The sequence below is a fragment of the Lissotriton helveticus genome, chromosome 12 (assembly GCF_964261635.1).
Source record: "Lissotriton helveticus chromosome 12, aLisHel1.1, whole genome shotgun sequence".
Lineage (NCBI taxonomy): Eukaryota > Metazoa > Chordata > Amphibia > Caudata > Salamandridae > Lissotriton > Lissotriton helveticus.
This window is the reverse complement of record NC_136073.1, coordinates 15,859,110-15,878,467: the sequence shown is the minus strand read 5'-3', so window position 1 is coordinate 15,878,467 and position 19,358 is coordinate 15,859,110. Positions and strand designations below refer to the sequence as shown.

Below are 19,358 nucleotides of genomic sequence, written 5' to 3'. Positions count from 1 at the left end.
AGTGGGCCCTGCGGCCTTTGTTTAGTATTGGAGGAGGCTAGTTATTTTAGGATGTTTTCAGATTATTTTTATCACGCGGGGCCTACATCAGACCTTCATGTTACCAAGGCTGTCAGAACTCTCCTTTCTGGTGGTGTTAGATGGTAGAACGGGACCCTCCATCAGGCTCCCTCACCTTTAAAGTCCTCCCACACAGCATGTCCTTGTGTATAAACACAAACAGGGCAGACTCCGCCCACAGCGCCCCTACCCGACCTGCAAGGACTTCAAAGCCCTGTCCCTGGCAGGCCAGCCTCTGCCCGCATGGTGCGCCCTCACGGGTTGCTGGCATTGCCATGGCAATGGGCGATGCACAGGCCGGCTGCATTCACAGGGCGCACCCGATTCGCGACACTCTATTAAGACACGTTTGCGCTGACCTTTCGTTTCATGGCAAGTTAGTTCAGTCTATTTTCACTTCATCAGGGCAGCTCATTTTTATTTGGCCTGTGTCCCATTTTTGGGTGAGTGGTAGGGGCGCGAAGCTGACTTTACTAAAACCCATTAAATCCCGATGCCTTTTCCCCCACTTGAAACCAAAGCGCCACTCGTCTGAAGGAGTTGTTTACTTGGTACAAGAGCGGCCCGATTGTTTAAAAATTAACAGGGCAAAAAAAAACACACATTGCCGATGAATTTCCCCCCAAATGGAGGGCAGGGACAAGGGGTGGGGGCGTCGGCAGAAGGAAGAGAGGAGAGTCACCGCTGGACGGGGACTCTTTGAAGTGCGGCTCATTGTGGCACGAATAGTTGGGGGTTGCCCTAACGACGTGGCCGCATTGAAGGCGGCGCTGCTTTTGTTCACGATTTGTTCCCCTTTGCCGGCTGGGCTGGCATGGGAGCCTTGGCGGGGCAGGCCGCAACGAGTCACCCCGGCCCAGACTGGGTGACGCCGCTCTCCCGAGGGCTCCGCTGGGGCTCTCACTCGCCCACGAGTTCTGGGGTGGTGTGAAGAATTACTGCCCATTCTCCCGACTCCCCCGCGGTAGAAAGGGGGGGGGGGGCTCCGTTGCTGCCCTTTAACTAGGGGGGTGGGGGAGGGCATCCCGAAAATAAGGTGCTTGATTTTCACGTGCTAACAGGCTCGCTGCGTCACTTACCCAACTGGTGTGAGATGGCGTTCACCCCAAATGAAGGGGCATCTCCCGCGAAAACACTCACTGCAGCCCTTCGCAGCCGGGGGAGGTGGGTGAGAGGTGTGTTGGGTGGGGAGTAGCGAGGTGTTCATGCATTGGATTGGAGTTCACTCTGAAATCAAGGTATATTTCCAAAGATAGTAGATTATTTGCGGCCCTACGCCGATGCTTCAAGTTTAAAGACCTTGGGGCCTATTTACAAGCCCCTTGCGCCACTGGGAAAAGTGACGTACGGGTGGCGCAAGGGGCTGGTAAATAACCCCCATGTGTGTTTCACACAAAAACAGATGATTTGCGCCATTTACCAATAGATTTTGGCCCGAACTCTGGTACATTTCATGCCATAGCACACCTCCACTTCTCCGCCACAGCTCACAAGGTACAATGTGGTGTCCCCCAGGGCTCTTCTCTTTCCCCTCTCCTTTTTAATCTTTATATTTTTCCTCTTATTTTTGCGTTACAGCAGATGGAGGTCACAGTGTTCAACTACGCTGATGACCTCCAGCTCATCTTTAACTTATCTGATTCTTCCCTTTCTAGCTCTAACTTCCAGTCAGTGATGGTATTCATCAGGGATTGGATGAATTCCAATCATCTAAAACTTAACCCTGATAAGACCGAGCTTGTCCTGACTGGTGGAAAAATCAACTCTTGGTCATCTGCCTTTTGGCCCCCCTTGCTTGGTCCCCCCCCCCCCCCCCCCTTCCTTCTTTCTCTGTCAAAACCTTGGGGATCACTCTGAATCAACACCTCACTTTCCATTCACATGTAAGCACGGTGGTTTCGGCCTGTTTTTTTATTTTACGTACCATTCGCAAAATCTCACGTTTCTTTTCATTGTCAGCCCTCAAACTTATCCTTATGGCGATGGTCCTTTCACGTTTAGATTATGGCAATGCACTATATAATGGTATCCCTAATTATGCTTTGCGCCGACTCCAGCTTGTACAAAACCAAGCGGCCCGTCTGGTCTTTGGTTTACCCAAATCCCAGCACATTACCCCTGCTCTGTGTTCCCTCCACTGGCTCCCAATTAAAGAGAGAGCTCTGTTTAAACTTGGCTGTCTCACCTTTCAAGCTCTGGCTGGAACAGCCCCGGCCTTTGACATCTCTCATTCACCCTTATGTTCCCAGCAGACATTTGCGATCCGCCGCCCTCTCTCTCCTGGTGGTCCCCCGCTTTAGGAGGAAGAGGTCGGGAGGATGCAAGTTTGCTGTTCTTGCCCCGTCCTTTTGGAACTTCCTACCCTTACCTATTCGTTCCTCAGCTTCCTACATGGAGTTCCGAGGGAGACTTAAAGCTTTTCTCTTCTTGCAGGCATTTCCAGCCTGAGCTAATTTTGAGTGTGTAATCTGAATTTGAGCCACCCCACAGCGCCATGAAACCGCCCGGTATACGTGCGCTATACAAATATGTTTAAATTCAAATTCGTTCCCGCAGCCGAGAGTTTCACCACAAAATGAACAAGCATTTTCAATGCAATAGGTCTCGCATTTAAGCGAGTTTGAGCTATTAGCATTGTAAATGGCAATGCTTTTATTTATGCTTTATTTTTCATAAATAAAAGGCATTGTCATTTACAATACCAATAGCTCAAACGCGTAAATGCGAGACCTATTGCATTGCAAATGCTTGTTTAGACTTTTCAGCTGCACGCCTTTTGCAGACCCTTGGCGTGACCTTTCCCTTTCCCGTCTCCTGTGAGGTGAAGGAATCCTCACTGTCCTCTTCAGAAGTGACAGATATAAGTTTCTGTAGTCCCAATAATAGCCTCATCTCTCTGAACGTGAGTTTTTGAGGAAAAAGATAGACCTATTTTTTTGTCCATTACCATGTTTTCTGCTACTCTGACATATTAGTGCCTGGATCAGAGAAATGTAATATAACCTGTGATGATCCACAAACAAGGTAATAGCTGAAGAAACTGAGTAAAGCTCAGGGAGACTTCCTTCACACAACATGCGGTAGAATATCTGAGGGACTCTGTGGGGAGTGTTTTAGAGGGTGCTGTCGCCTGATTGGTTAGTTCAAGTTTGCTCTATTTTTAGAAAGGACACAGGCTATTAAACTTACTTTTCCATTGCCATTATAGCCTATGATCTGATACTGTTCTACTACGGTACAGTCTGACTACCACTTTGACGGGGAATGATTCAAGCATGTGATTGTATGAAAGATCCAATACTGGGGAACTTCTGGTATTTAGGGTCTGTAACAAGCCTCCAACTCAAGTGGAGGGCCTGCTTTTGCTAGGGACATAAGGCAGAAGGGCCTTCCTTCTCTGAAGAGTACTCGGCTGACCAGTAGCTACTGGACCCAGAGAGAACCTTGGCTGGAGAGAGAGCTGGGGCCTGTGAGACAGTCTTCGGGATCTGAAGGCTGCAGGAGTACTTTCCGGAGTATAGTGAAGCTTTTGGTACTTCATCATTTTTCTGACTTGTGGCAACCAAGTTGAAGTGCTGAGACTGAACCAGTTGGGTGCACGTTCTGCATGGACGTCTTCCAGGCTGCGCTGACTTAACCCACAGTGAAGGTACCTGGTCTTGTGAAACATTTACTGGCTAATGCTGCTCATCCTTGTCCCCAGGAGAATTTTGAGACTCAAAAGCATGACCATGCAAGAAGGTAAACCTCGACTTGGAAGGACTCTTGCTGGTATCCTGTCTTGAAGCCACTGAATGATTTTGAGAACCTTAAAGGTTTTACTTTATTAGGGTCTGCCCGTAAACACCTATAGATCAGTCCACCATGAACGCGGACATTGAGTGGTTCTTTTGTTTTTCTACTGCTTTTTGCCGTAAAGTTTTAAAAATCCATATTTTCCCTAGCACCTTTTTGGTTCATTTTGTCTTTTATTATGTTTTTTGCTATTTTTAGATCAGTATGTGATTTTGGGATTTGTTCTCAACTTGAATGTTTGATACTGCTTGAGCCTGGCACACATTTGTCTGGGTGATTGTCTGCTGCTTTTGCCATTGCTACCAGCGGGTTGAGCAGGGGGTTGGTTAAACGTGTTTTATGACTCTGCAAGTGTTTAACACAATGGTATAATAATAAACCCACTTTCTGACACCGGTGATAAAGGTGACCTGATGGGCCTAATCTAGGCATGCAAGTGTATGGACAATCTCCCGGACAACACTTGGTAAACTGTTATTGTAGTGTCATCTCCCCTGGTACGTCGAAAAATGCGTATTGCTTAATTCTGGTTGTATTTATGTAGAAGCTTTTATCAGGCTAGTTAGGTTCTGCCTGGGAAATCTTTGAGGGACGGGCCAGGGATGAAATAGAATAAGGGTGCCCTAAAAAATAGGCTCACATGGTGCAACAACATATGCCTTTAGTGTCCTTCCTGTGGAAATAACTTCTATTTACACCCTAGCCACCTCCCTGCTGGATCCCTTTGACCTTCAAAATCTCCATAAAATCCACGTTTACTTTGTTGCTTAAGTGTTTTTTTTTTTGCTTTGTCTTTTAGTAAACCCCACACCTGTTAACTGAATGCTTAGATTACTCCATGCCCTATTTATGCTGATTAAAGAAGGACTTGATGTGGTCGTTTATGATAACTGAGAATACTGTTTCAGAAACTCCTACTAGTTCAAAACAAAATATCAAAATGTCTTAGAAATGTCGAGCTGCCTGCATGTGGCCACAGGATGGCAGCATTGCTGCTCAGTTACAACTGAAGTAAAACTCCAGCTGAAAGGATGTCATCTGATCTGTGTGCTCTCCTGGCTTGAAACTCATTCACCTTTTATTTCCAGTTTCCACTGAAACTTTCACCCAAAGGCTTTATTTTATTCCAGAGCACAGCTACGAGTACGGAAGAGGATTCGCCAAAGTTGTAGTATCTAGCCAAGCTGCGAGTGGTGAGCAACGCTGCTAACTAGTATATATTAGCCCACCCTTCGCTAGTACCTGCTTTTAAAAGCCTAGATGTTAGTGGCTAGTATTACTTTGAATCCTTATTTCCAATAGAAAAGAACTCCTGGCTACCAAATCCATAATCCCAAGCCATCCCAAACTACGTTCTTGAGGTCACGGTTTATGCAGGGATAGCTTTGAATAGCAGCGTGGATTGTTCTGTATTCACGCCTCTAGTGCAGCTCAGAACACTGAATGTTGCTTCATACTTCGAAAAAAGAGCCCGACTGTATTCATTCAACTCGATGAAACTCCTCGCGTTAATCTTGAAAACGGACCGGCTGAGACAATCCCACATCTGAAAATCAAGTACACTCATTCCTGCATTGTGTTCTCATCCGTTACACCATTCTGCTGGTGAACATTACAAATGCACAATTGGGGGGGGGGTGTTCACTTTTTGTTGTTGTTGCATTTTTCATTTATATTTTTGGCACCAGCTAGGAATCGTTCATTGTGACTCGTCTCTGAAACCGCCATCTCAATATTTTCATTTTGCACTTTTGACTAGTTAGGTTGTCTTCTCCCATGAAAATCTCCTAGTTGTCTTCTTTGCAACCAAAGTTACCAATGAAGGATCAACTGAGCCCATTCTACTCACTGGCCTCTCAGTTAAAACCACTTTTATTTTCTGTTTTGCTATCTGAGAAAAAAAATCATTGTAACAAAAAGCTAGAGACAAATAAAATGTAATTCCCATGTGTGTCAAACCATCCCTCCAGATTTAACCCTTTCCCCACAGCAATATCAAACACTCCTCTATTGTATCCTGGCTTCCACCGTTTATTCTCAATATTTATTTTAATCCGTATGCTGTAAAATTACTTCTGGATGGGGAATGCACGAGGGTTCACTTTGTGGTGGCACGGCAGCTCTCTGGCACAGTATAGCATGTGGTTTCGCGTACTTCGTATTTCAGGCGATTCTGTTTTTGGCCTCAATCCTGACACCCAGCAACGGATGTTAGGTTTACTTTTTTCAAGAACATTTTAGTTGCTGATGAAGCAGACAATAGAGTGATGCTTGTTTATTTCCTCCCTCATGTGGAGGTAGTCTTTTGTCTCCAGGCTTCTGAGCAGGGTCATGGCCATCACTGACAACCAAGATGTAGTCCTATTTAAACACAAATAAGAATTAAGTCATGGAGTAATGATAGTACATACCACCAAGACAAGTACAAAAACCAGATAGGGGTAGGTTAAGTGAACATGCAAAGTGAAAAGAAAAGAACCCTCAGGCACCCACAAATGTTGGTAGCCAATATCTTCATTGGGTTCTTTTTTTGAGACAAGAAATATGTCCAAAATGTGATGAATTAGTGAGTTTAAAAAGAGTGTGGGCTACACCTCAAACAAAACAATCTTTATTACGAGGGTAGTTCTAACTCTATTAAAAACAGTGAAAAGGCCGATATAGGTGCAAAAGCGGGCGGTCGTCCTGGAGCAAAGAGCCCGGACGTGAAGGTTTCCCCCTGCCACTAGCCCATGGGGAACGACTCTTGTCTGCAGAATATTTCCCTGTCTCTCATGTTCTGGAGAGACCGCAGGAGACAACATTTGTGCAAATCGCACAGTTAAGGTTGTATATCTGTCTCTGCCCACTCCGTTTTGGTTCGGCACCTTAGTGTGTGTCATCCATGGAGTGAGGATATATTTCTTTGTGGTCCTGACGAATGCTGAGTTGATTATTGACTCGCTAGCAGAAACATGTTGACCCATTTTTAGGTCGAGCTGACGTTAGCATTCATGCGAAGCATGAATGCTGTCAGCTCGACAACTAATGTGATCCGTTTTTAGGAGAGTGGACACCAAAGTGTTACGAGCGTTTTCAGTGCCGGATTTCACCTCGGGAGCGCGCAGCATTGTCTGCAGTGGCAGTGTCAGTTTCGCTTTTTTATTACTTTCGTTTTTCCCGAGGCTGGCTGGGGCTGGCTTGGAATGAACAGGCTTGCCCCCGCGCATGCGCAGAGTAACTCACAGCCCTTGTTTATATTTGTTTTAGTTCCGTGATGCTCCGATCTTTGCCCCTTCCGAGTGGAGCTTCCGAGTGGAGCTTCCGAGTGGAGCTTCCGAGTGGAGCTTCCGAGTGGAGCTTCCGAGTGGAGCTTCCGAGTGGAGCTTCAGAGTGGAGCTTCAGAGTGCAGAGTGGAGCTTCAGAGTGGAGCTTCAGAGTGGAGCTTCAGAGTGGAGCTTCAGAGTGGAGCTTCAGAGTGGAGCTTCAGAGTGGAGCTTCAGAGTGGAGCTTCAGAGTGGAGCTTCAGAGTGGAGCTTCAGAGTGCAGAGTGGAGCTTCAGAGTGGAGCTTCAGAGTGGAGCTTCAGAGTGGAGCTTCAGAGTGGAGCTTCAGAGTGGAGCTTCAGAGTGGAGCTTCAGAGTGGAGCTTCAGAGTGGAGCTTCAGAGTGGAGCTTCAGAGTGGAGCTTCAGAGTGGAGCTTCAGAGTGGAGCTTCAGAGTGGAGCTTCAGAGTGGAGCTTCAGAGTGGAGCTTCAGAGTGGAGCTTCAGAGTGGAGCTTCAGAGTGGAGCTTCAGAGTGCAGAGTGGAGCTTCAGAGTGGAGCTTCAGAGTGGAGCTTCAGAGTGGAGCTTCAGAGTGCAGAGTGGAGCTTCAGAGTGGAGCTTCAGAGTGGAGCTTCAGAGTGGAGCTTCAGAGTGGAGCTTCAGAGTGGAGCTTCAGAGTGGAGCTTCAGAGTGGAGCTTCAGAGTGGAGCTTCAGAGTGGAACTTCAGAGTGCAGAGTGGAGCTTCAGAGTGCAGAGTGGAGCTTCAGAGTGCAGAGTGGAGCTTCAGAGTGCAGAGTGGAGCTTCAGAGTGGAGCTTCAGAGTGGAACTTCAGAGTGCAGAGTGGAGCTTCAGAGTGCAGAGTGGAGCTTCAGAGTGCAGAGTGGAGCTTCAGAGTGGAGCTTCAGAGTGGAGCTTCAGAGTGGAGCTTCAGAGTGGAGCTTCAGAGTGGAGCTTCAGAGTGGAGCTTCAGAGTGGAGCTTCAGAGTGGAGTGGAGCTTCAGAGTGGAGCTTCAGAGTGGAGCTTCAGAGTGGAGAGTGGAGATTCAGAGTGGAGATTCAGAGTGGAGAGTGGAGCTTCAGAGTGGAGCTTCAGAGTGGAGCTTCAGAGTGGAGCTTCAGAGTGGAGCTTCAGAGTGGAGCTTCAGAGTGGAGCTTCAGAGTGGAGCTTCAGAGTGCAGATTCAGAGTGGAGCTTCAGAGTGCAGATTCAGAGTGCAGATTCGGAGTGGAGCTTCGGAGTGGAGCTGAGCTTCAGAGTGGAGCTTCAGAGTGGAGCTTCAGAGTGGAGCTTCAGAGTGCAGAGTGGAGCTTCAGAGTGGAGCTTCAGAGTGCAGTGGAGCTTCAGAGTGGAGCTTCAGAGTGGAGCTTCAGAGCGGAGCTTCAGAGTGCAGAGTGGAGCTTCAGAGTGGAGCTTCAGAGTGGAGCTTCAGAGTGGAGCTTCAGAGTGGAGCTTCAGAGTGGAGCTTCAGAGTGGAGCTTCGGAGTGGAGCTTCGGAGTGGAGCTTCGGAGTGGAGCTTCGGAGTGCAGAGTGCAGATTCAGAGTGCAGATTCGGAGTGGAGCTTCAGAGTGGAGTGGAGCTTCAGAGTGGAGCTTCAGAGTGGAGCTTCAGAGTGGAGCTTCAGAGTGGAGCTTCAGAGTGGAGCTTCAGAGTGGAGCTTCGGAGTGGAGCTTCGGAGTGGAGCTTCGGAGTGGAGCTTCGGAGTGCAGAGTGCAGATTCAGAGTGCAGATTCGGAGTGGAGCTTCAGAGTGGAGTGGAGCTTCAGAGTGGAGCTTCAGAGTGGAGCTTCGGAGTGGAGCTTCGGAGTGGAGCTTCAGAGTGGAGCTTCGGAGTGCAGAGTGCAGATTCAGAGTGCAGATTCGGAGTGGAGCTTCAGAGTGGAGTGGAGCTTCAGAGTGGAGCTTCAGAGTGGAGCTTCAGAGTGGAGTGGAGCTTCAGAGTGGAGCTTCAGAGTGGAGAGTGGAGATTCAGAGTGGAGATTCAGAGTGGAGAGTGGAGCTTCAGAGTGGAGATTCAGAGTGGAGAGTGGAGCTTCAGAGTGGAGATTCAGAGTGGAGAGTGGAGCTTCAGAGTGCAGAGTGGAGCTTCAGAGTGGAGCTTCAGAGTGCAGAGTGGAGCTTCAGAGTGGAGCTTCAGAGTGCAGAGTGGAGCTTCAGAGTGGAGCTTCAGAGTGCAGAGTGGAGCTTCAGAGTGCAGAGTGGAGCTGCAGAGTGGAGCTTCAGAGTGCAGAGTGGAGCTTCAGAGTGCAGAGTGGAGCTTCAGAGTGCAGAGTGGAGCTTCAGAGTGGAGCTTCAGAGTGGAGCTTCAGAGTGGAGCTTCAGAGTGGAGCTTCAGAGTGGAGCTTCAGAGTGGAGCTTCAGAGTGCAGAGTGGAGCTTCAGAGTGGAGCTTCAGAGTGGAGCTTCAGAGTGGAGCTTCAGAGTGGAGCTTCAGAGTGGAGCTTCAGAGTGGAGCTTCAGAGTGGAGCTTCAGAGTGGAGCTTCAGAGTGGAGCTTCAGAGTGGAGCTTCAGAGTGGAGCTTCAGAGTGGAGCTTCAGAGTGGAGCTTCAGAGTGGAGCTTCAGAGTGGAGCTTCAGAGTGCAGAGTGGAGCTTCAGAGTGGAGCTTCAGAGTGCAGAGTGGAGCTTCAGAGTGGAGCTTCAGAGTGCAGAGTGGAGCTTCAGAGTGCAGAGTGGAGCTTCAGAGTGGAGCTTCAGAGTGCAGAGTGGAGCTTCAGAGTGCAGAGTGGAGCTTCAGAGTGGAGCTTCAGAGTGCAGAGTGGAGCTTCAGAGTGCAGAGTGGAGCTTCAGAGTGCAGAGTGGAGCTTCAGAGTGCAGAGTGGAGCTTCAGAGTGCAGAGTGGAGCTTCAGAGTGGAGCTTCAGAGTGGAGCTTCAGAGTGGAGCTTCAGAGTGCAGAGTGGAGCTTCAGAGTGGAGCTTCAGAGTGCAGAGTGGAGCTTCAGAGTGGAGCTTCAGAGTGCAGAGTGGAGCTTCAGAGTGGAGCTTCAGAGTGCAGAGTGGAGCTTCAGAGTGCAGAGTGGAGCTTCAGAGTGGAGCTTCAGAGTGCAGAGTGGAGCTGCAGAGTGGAGCTTCAGAGTGGAGCTTCAGAGTGCAGAGTGGAGCTTCAGAGTGGAGCTTCAGAGTGGAGCTTCAGAGTGCAGAGTGGAGCTTCAGAGTGGAGCTTCAGAGTGGAGCTTCAGAGTGGAGCTTCAGAGTGGAGCTTCAGAGTGGAGCTTCAGAGTGCAGAGTGGAGCTTCAGAGTGGAGCTTCAGAGTGGAGCTTCAGAGTGGAGCTTCAGAGTGGAGCTTCAGAGTGGAGCTTCAGAGTGCAGAGTGGAGCTTCAGAGTGGAGCTTCAGAGTGCAGAGTGGAGCTTCAGAGTGGAGCTTCAGAGTGCAGAGTGGAGCTTCAGAGTGGAGCTTCAGAGTGCAGAGTGGAGCTTCAGAGTGGAGCTTCAGAGTGCAGAGTGGAGCTTCAGAGTGCAGAGTGGAGCTTCAGAGTGGAGCTTCAGAGTGGAGCTTCAGAGTGGAGCTTCAGAGTGGAGCTTCAGAGTGGAGCTTCAGAGTGGAGCTTCAGAGTGGAGCTTCAGAGTGGAGCTTCAGAGTGGAGCTTCAGAGTGGAGCTTCAGAGTGGAGCTTCAGAGTGGAGCTGCAGAGTGGAGCTGCAGAGTGGAGCTTCAGATTCAGAGTGGAGCTGCAGAGTGGAGCTGCAGAGTGGAGCTTCAGATTCAGAGTGGAGCTGCAGAGTGGAGCTGCAGAGTGGAGCTTCAGAGTGGAGCTTCAGAGTGGAGCTTCAGAGTGCAGAGTGGAGCTTCAGAGTGGAGCTTCAGAGTGCAGAGTGGAGCTTCAGAGTGGAGCTTCAGAGTGGAGCTTCAGAGTGGAGCTTCAGAGTGGAGCTTCAGAGTGGAGCTTCAGAGTGAAGAGTGGAGCTTCAGAGTGGAGCTTCAGAGTGGAGCTTCAGAGTGAAGAGTGGAGCTTCAGAGTGGAGCTTCAGAGTGCAGAGTGGAGCTTCAGAGTGCAGAGTGGAGCTTCAGAGTGCAGAGTGGAGCTTCAGAGTGCAGAGTGGAGCTTCAGAGTGGAGCTTCAGAGTGCAGAGTGGAGCTTCAGAGTGGAGCTTCAGAGTGCAGAGTGGAGCTTCAGAGTGGAGCTTCAGAGTGGAGCTTCAGAGTGGAGCTTCAGAGTGGAGCTTCAGAGTGGAGCTTCAGAGTGGAGCTTCAGAGTGCAGAGTGGAGCTTCAGAGTGCAGAGTGGAGCTTCAGAGTGCAGAGTGGAGCTTCAGAGTGGAGCTTCAGAGTGCAGAGTGGAGCTTCAGAGTGGAGCTTCAGAGTGCAGAGTGGAGCTTCAGAGTGGAGCTTCAGAGTGGAGCTTCAGAGTGGAGCTTCAGAGTGGAGCTTCAGAGTGGAGCTTCAGAGTGGAGCTTCAGAGTGGAGCTTCAGAGTGCAGAGTGGAGCTTCAGAGTGCAGAGTGGAGCTTCAGAGTGCAGAGTGGAGCTTCAGAGTGGAGCTTCAGAGTGGAGCTTCAGAGTGGAGCTTCAGAGTGGAGCTTCAGAGTGGAGCTTCAGAGTGGAGCTTCAGAGTGGAGCTTCAGAGTGGAGCTTCAGAGTGGAGCTTCAGAGTGGAGCTTCAGAGTGGAGCTTCAGAGTGGAGCTTCAGAGTGGAGCTTCAGAGTGGAGCTTCAGAGTGGAGCTTCAGATTCAGAGTGGAGCTGCAGAGTGGAGCTGCAGAGTGGAGCTTCAGAGTGGAGCTTCAGAGTGGAGCTTCAGAGTGCAGAGTGGAGCTTCAGAGTGGAGCTTCAGAGTGCAGAGTGGAGCTTCAGAGTGGAGCTTCAGAGTGGAGCTTCAGAGTGCAGAGTGGAGCTTCAGAGTGGAGCTTCAGAGTGGAGCTTCAGAGTGGAGCTTCAGAGTGGAGCTTCAGAGTGGAGCTTCAGAGTGCAGAGTGGAGCTTCAGAGTGGAGCTTCAGAGTGGAGCTTCAGAGTGGAGCTTCAGAGTGCAGAGTGGAGCTTCAGAGTGCAGAGTGGAGCTTCAGAGTGCAGAGTGGAGCTTCAGAGTGGAGCTTCAGAGTGGAGCTTCAGAGTGGAGCTTCAGAGTGGAGCTTCAGAGTGGAGCTTCAGAGTGGAGCTTCAGAGTGGAGCTTCAGAGTGGAGCTTCAGAGTGGAGCTTCAGAGTGGAGCTTCAGAGTGCAGAGTGGAGCTTCAGAGTGCAGAGTGGAGCTTCAGAGTGGAGCTTCAGAGTGCAGAGTGGAGCTTCAGAGTGCAGAGTGGAGCTTCAGAGTGGAGCTTCAGAGTGGAGCTTCAGAGTGGAGCTTCAGAGTGGAGCTTCAGAGTGGAGCTTCAGAGTGCAGAGTGGAGCTTCAGAGTGGAGCTTCAGAGTGGAGCTTCAGAGTGGAGCTTCAGAGTGGAGCTTCAGAGTGGAGCTTCAGAGTGGAGCTTCAGAGTGGAGCTTCAGAGTGGAGCTTCAGAGTGGAGCTTCAGAGTGGAGCTTCGGAGTGGAGCTTCAGAGTGGAGCTTCGGAGTGGAGCTTCGGAGTGGAGCTTCGGAGTGGAGCTTCAGAGTGGAGCTTCAGAGTGGAGCTTCAGAGTGGAGCTTCAGAGTGGAGCTTCAGAGTGGAGCTTCAGAGTGGAGCTTCAGAGTGGAGCTTCAGAGTGGAGCTTCAGAGTGCAGAGTGGAGCTTCAGAGTGGAGCTTCAGAGTGGAGCTTCAGAGTGCAGAGTGGAGCTTCGGAGTGGAGCTTCAGAGTGCAGAGTGGAGCTTCAGAGTGCAGAGTGGAGCTTCAGAGTGGAGCTTCAGAGTGGAGCTTCAGAGTGGAGCTTCAGAGTGGAGCTTCAGAGTGGAGCTTCAGAGTGGAGCTTCAGAGTGGAGCTTCAGGGTGCAGAGTGGAGCTTCAGAGTGGAGCTTCAGAGTGGAGCTTCAGAGTGGAGCTTCAGAGTGGAGCTTCAGAGTGGAGCTTCGGAGTGGAGCTTCAGAGTGGAGCTTCGGAGTGGAGCTTCAGAGTGGAGCTTCGGAGTGGAGCTTCAGAGTGGAGTGGAGCTTCAGAGTGGAGCTTCGGAGTGGAGCTTCAGAGTGGAGCTTCGGAGTGGAGCTTCAGAGTGGAGTGGAGCTTCAGAGTGGAGCTTCAGAGTGCAGAGTGGAGCTTCAGAGTGGAGCTTCAGAGTGCAGAGTGGAGCTTCAGAGTGGAGCTTCAGAGTGCAGAGTGGAGCTTCAGAGTGGAGCTTCAGAGTGGAGCTTCAGAGTGGAGCTTCAGAGTGGAGCTTCAGAGTGGAGCTTCAGAGTGGAGCTTCGGAGTGCAGAGTGCAGATTCAGAGTGCAGATTCGGAGTGGAGCTTCAGAGTGGAGTGGAGCTTCAGAGTGGAGCTTCAGAGTGGAGCTTCAGAGTGGAGTGGAGCTTCAGAGTGGAGCTTCAGAGTGGAGAGTGGAGATTCAGAGTGGAGATTCAGAGTGGAGAGTGGAGCTTCAGAGTGGAGATTCAGAGTGGAGAGTGGAGCTTCAGAGTGGAGATTCAGAGTGGAGAGTGGAGCTTCAGAGTTGAGATTCAGAGTGCAGAGTGGAGCTTCAGAGTGCAGAGTGGAGCTTCAGAGTGCAGAGTGGAGATTCAGAGTGGAGCTTCAGAGTGCAGAGTGGAGATTCAGAGTGGAGCTGCAGAGTGGAGATTCAGAGTGGAGCTTCAGAGTGCAGAGTGGAGCTTCAGAGTGCAGAGTGGAGATTCAGAGTGCAGAGTGGAGATTCAGAGTGCAAATTCAGAGTGCAGAGTGCAGATTCAGAGTGGAGCTTCAGAGTTCAGATTCAGAGTGGAGCTTCAGAGTGCAGAGTGGAGCTTCAGAGTGGAGCTTCAGAGTGGAGCTTCAGAGTGGAGCTTCAGAGTGCAGATTCAGAGTGGAGCTTCAGAGTGGAGCTTCAGAGTGGAGCTTCAGAGTGGAGCTTCAGAGTGGAGCTTCAGAGTGGAGCTTCAGAGTGCAGAGTGGAGCTTCAGAGTGCAGAGTGGAGCTTCAGAGTGGAGCTTCAGAGTGGAGCTTCAGAGTGCAGAGTGGAGCTTCAGAGTGCAGAGTGGAGCTTCAGAGTGGAGCTTCAGAGTGGAGCTTCAGAGTGGAGCTTCAGAGTGGAGCTTCAGAGTGGAGCTTCAGAGTGGAGCTTCAGAGTGGAGCTTCAGAGTGGAGCTTCAGAGTGGAGCTTCAGAGTGCAGAGTGGAGCTTCAGAGTGCAGAGTGGAGCTTCAGAGTGCAGAGTGGAGCTTCAGAGTGCAGAGTGGAGCTTCAGAGTGCAGAGTGGAGCTTCAGAGTGCAGAGTGGAGCTTCAGAGTGCAGAGTGGAGCTTCGGAGTGGAGCTTCAGAGTGGAGCTTCAGAGTGGAGCTTCAGAGTGCAGAGTGGAGCTTCAGAGTGGAGCTTCAGAGTGCAGAGTGGAGCTTCAGAGTGGAGCTTCATAGTGCAGAGTGGAGCTTCAGAGTGGAGCTTCAGAGTGGAGCTTCAGAGTGGAGCTTCAGAGTGGAGCTTCAGAGTGCAGAGTGGAGCTTCAGAGTGCAGAGTGGAGCTTCAGAGTGCAGAGTGGAGCTTCAGAGTGCAGAGTGGAGCTTCAGAGTGGAGCTTCAGAGTGGAGCTTCAGAGTGGAGCTTCAGAGTGCAGAGTGGAGCTTCAGAGTGCAGAGTGGAGCTTCAGAGTGCAGAGTGGAGCTTCAGAGTGGAGCTTCAGAGTGGAGCTTCAGAGTGGAGCTTCAGAGTGGAGCTTCAGAGTGGAGCTTCAGAGTGGAGCTTCAGAGTGGAGCTTCAGAGTGGAGCTTCAGAGTGCAGAGTGGAGCTTCAGAGTGCAGAGTGGAGCTTCAGAGTGCAGAGTGGAGCTTCAGAGTGGAGCTTCAGAGTGGAGCTTCAGAGTGGAGCTTCAGAGTGGAGCTTCAGAGTGGAGCTTCAGAGTGGAGCTTCAGAGTGGAGCTTCGGAGTGGAGCTTCGGAGTGGAGCTTCAGAGTGGAGCTTCAGAGTGCAGAGTGGAGCTTCAGAGTGGAGCTTCAGAGTGGAGCTTCAGAGTGGAGCTTCAGAGTGGAGCTTCAGAGTGGAGCTTCAGAGTGGAGCTTCAGAGTGGAGCTTCGGAGTGGAGCTTCGGAGTGGAGCTTCAGAGTGGAGCTTCAGAGTGCAGAGTGGAGCTTCAGAGTGGAGCTTCAGAGTGCAGAGTGGAGCTTCAGAGTGGAGCTTCAGAGTGGAGCTTCAGAGTGGAGCTTCAGAGTGGAGCTTCAGAGTGGAGCTTCAGAGTGGAGCTTCAGAGTGGAGCTTCAGAGTGGAGCTTCGGAGTGGAGCTTCGGAGTGCAGAGTGCAGATTCGGAGTGGAGCTTCTGAGTGGAGTGGAGCTTCAGAGTGGAGCTTCAGAGTGGAGCTTCAGAGTGGAGAGTGGAGATTCAGAGTGGAGATTCAGAGTGGAGAGTGGAGCTTCAGAGTGGAGATTCAGAGTGGAGCTTCAGAGTGGAGCTTCAGAGTGGAGCTTCAGAGTGGAGCTTCAGAGTGGAGCTTCAGAGTGGAGCTTCAGAGTGGAGCTTCAGAGTGGAGATTCAGAGTGCAGATTCAGAGTTGCATCATTGTAACAGGTGCATCAACCAACTGAGCTAGCTTGAAAAATTCCGGAGTGCAAACATACTAGATTAATAATGTAAGGTTCCTTTTGTAACACCTGCTTAGGACAGCTGCTAATCACCAAACATCTGATGCAGAGACACGCATTTTTTCCTTGACTGAAGCAACTATAACGATGATGCATATGTCATAAGTACATAGAAAGCTCACGAAAGTAAGCATGTGATGCTGAACATTTAAAAACATGATGGAATAACAATCTAGTATTTTAGCTATTCATCTTAACAAGACCAATGCATTGAACACCGTTACGTTGGCTGATAAAAGCGCATTTTATTTACAGTAGTCTAAAAGAGCAAAACTGCAGGAAAATGACCACTATACAAAATAAAAATAGCACTACTCTGCGCGCCGCCACTCCCGTGCACCATTTTAATTATGAAGGCCCGGCCCGGCTCCAGTGCGTACCACTACCAACTATTTAATTAATTTTAAAAAGGCTCAGGCCAGGCCGATAGGGCGTGCGCACCACGGCACCATAATTAATGTTTATAGGCCGGGGCCCGTTACCATCCGTCCCTGGCGTGCGTTGCGCACTGTAACTATTATAATATAGGCTTGCCTGCTTGCTTGCTTCAGCAGCAGCCGAGGGCAAATGGAGCAGGCGAGGAAGCAACAGGGGTTGGGGGGCTGGTTGAGTGCAAGGGCGAACCCAATATGGAGGGAAGCGGCACACAGGCAAGAACAGAGAGCAACACTGAGTGCGGCCCCGGGAGCAAAGAAGTACAGAAGCGAGAAAGCATGTTCTATAGGAGGGACAAACACGAGTGACAAGTTGGGACATAAATAAGAAGCAGGCAAATGCGCGACAGGAAAGCAACTAATTAGTGCACGCAGCAGGCCTGGAGGCAGGCAGCCAGCAGCAGCCCTGCCCCGCCGGTCGGTGACGGAGACGGAGTGACAGACTCTGAGTGACTTACTTTGGTCTTCGGACTCGGATTCGGAAATCGGACAGGGCAGCTCAGCGTGGGCGGGCCTGGCCGCCTGGCTGCTTTGTCTTGGACTTGGAAGGCAGTTAAGTTCGTAGTTTTCGTTGTTCTTCTCTTGTCTTCTTCTTTGGCTATGCGCGCCGCCTGCCGCGCCCCATATGCCACGCACAGGGGCTTACTGCTTATTGGCCCGCATAATGTTGTGCGTGCCCTGGGGCTGCCTGGCATTGCTCACCACCACTCAGCAGCAGCCAGCCCTGCTGCCCACGCCCCCCACGCACGCGGCACGCGCATACGCGGCGGCGGAAGTGCGGAACGGAAAGTGAAAGAAAAGGATAAAGGCCTGTCCCGCGTCCCGCCGCCATTTCATAGAATCAGGCGGGCTTAGACTAAGATAACAAAAAGTGCCTTACACACTGTGTAAGGCACGGTTTGTTATCATTGTCACTTTTGCCTCATGTAATGTAACGTTTGCCTTTGTATTTTGTTCACTAGTAATGTTCTCATGTATCAGTTCTGTTTCTATTGTGAATTCGCTCTGACACCTTCGGGTGAAGTCCGCACATCCCTTCTTACTCGGCTTGCTTAGCTGGCAGAATGGTGTTGCAGCGTTGGCTAGGAGTTTATTATAGTTGAGCTTTTTTCTTTCAGTCAAACAATAAAGTAACATTCATACAACCTAAATTCAGGATGCTGCCTCCCTGCCAATGTTTTAGTCATCTCTCTTTTTAAAGTCGGGAACATTCTGTTAAAACAGCTGTTTAGGATGTAAGGTATTACTTCTCACGAAACAGACTGATTTTTGATAATGTCCTGAATGCAGCAAGGACCGTCTGAATCAATGTAAAGAATTGCAGTGTTCCTAATGTTCTATATGCGATTTGCCTTCAACTAGTAATTACCATTGGATCATTGTGTGCTGTCTCACTCTTAATGCCTGTTTAAAAAGAGTGCTCTATATGCTGGACCCAAGTATGTTGCTATTTAAACAACACCAGCGATCAATGCACGCTTCCACCACACGCACACAGAACCAGACGTCGGTGCACGCTTTCACCAGGCGCACACACACACCACCAACCGTCAGTGCACACTTTCACCAGGCACACCCCATCAGCCGTCAATGCACGCTTTCACCGGGCACACACGCCACTAGCTGGCAGTGCACACTTCCACCAGGCACACACACCATTAGCCATCAGTGCACATTTTCTACAAGCACACACACACCACCAGCCATCAGTGCACGCATCAATGGTTAGCACATCCACAATTAACTATTGTAGCAATCGCAGTATGGCGCACTTTACTTCTAAACATGTCAGTGCACGCTTTTCCACCATGCACACACACCATCAGCCATCAGTGCACACTTTCAACAGGCACACACACACCACTAGCCATCAGTACATGGTTTCATCAGGCATACCCACCACCGGCCGTCAGTACACACTTTCAACAGGCACAGACACCATAAGTCATCAGTGCACGCTTTCACCAGGCACAAACACCACCAGCCGTCAGTGCACGCTTTCACCGGGCACAAACACCAACAGCCGCCAGTGCACCCTTTCACCAGGCACAAACACCAACAGCCGTCAGTGCACGCTTTCACCGGGCACAAACACCACCAGCCACCAGTGCACCCTTTCACCAGGCACAAACACCACCAGCCGTCAGTGCACACTTTCACCAGGCACAGACGCCATAAGTTGTTCGTGCACGCTTTCACCGGGCACAAACACCACCATCCGTCAGTGCACGCTTTCACCGGGCACAAACACCACCAGCCAATACAGAGTTTGGAAAAGAATTCATGCAACACATTGTCATATACAATGCCAATAACTCAAACTTGAATGCTGCGAGACCTATTGCATTGCAAATGCTTGTTAAATATTTCTATAGGACTTTAAGGTTCAAATTAACCTAACCTCACATAAGTCCGTCTTCTTTTCACTGTTTTTAATAGAGTTAGAACTACCCTCGTAATAAAGATTGTTTTGTTTGAGGTGTAGCCCACACTCTTTTTAAACTCACTAATTCATCACATTTTGGACATATTTCTTGTCTCAAAAAAAGAACCCAATGAAGATATTGGCTACCAACATTTGTGGGTGCCTGAGGGTTCTTTTCTTTTCACTTTGCATGTTCACTTAACCTACCCCTATCTGGTTTTTGTACTTGTCTTGGTGGTATGTACTATCATTACTCCATGACTTAATTCTTATTTGTGTTTTGATTGATGCGGCCACTCTTATGTTGTTTTCTACTATTGTTATTAAGGGGTACAAGAGTGTCCTCCGGACCCTTTCTCTCTAGTTGTTTACATTGTCCTATTTAAACAGCCACACCAAACTCTGCTAATGCAGTGGAGTTCATTTGAAGCGATTGGCACCCCCTCTTCAGATCCTACCCTTTAGGTACAGAAATGCTTTGAGACATTGTGTCTCAGTGGTTTTAAATCACTCACATCCCTCATTCAAGAGGACATTAACAATGCAGTAAAACATGAATTACACCTGCTAGTGTCTCAACCCCTTCATTTGGGGTAGTTCGCACTTGGGCCCCTGTAACTTTTGGTCGACTTAAGGAATCCTCGTCAAATATGCTTCCTTTTCTTCCAAAAACCTGAGGATTCTAAAGGTACCCAGGGTTTGTGGATTCCCCTGGAGGGGGATGAAAAATCTACATTTGGGGGGTCGGGGGTGGAGAGAAAGTGCTGCATAGGGAAGTGTGTTTTTACCCTGCAAAT

At 49.8% G+C, this 19,358-nt stretch overlaps 1 protein-coding gene across 1 annotated transcript in view; it reads left to right on the top strand.

Annotated features, from left to right (window-relative positions):
* GNA11 (G protein subunit alpha 11) overlaps positions 1-19,358 on the top strand; it is a 106,316-nt gene that overhangs the window by 80,555 nt on the left and 6,403 nt on the right. The window lies entirely within an intron of this gene.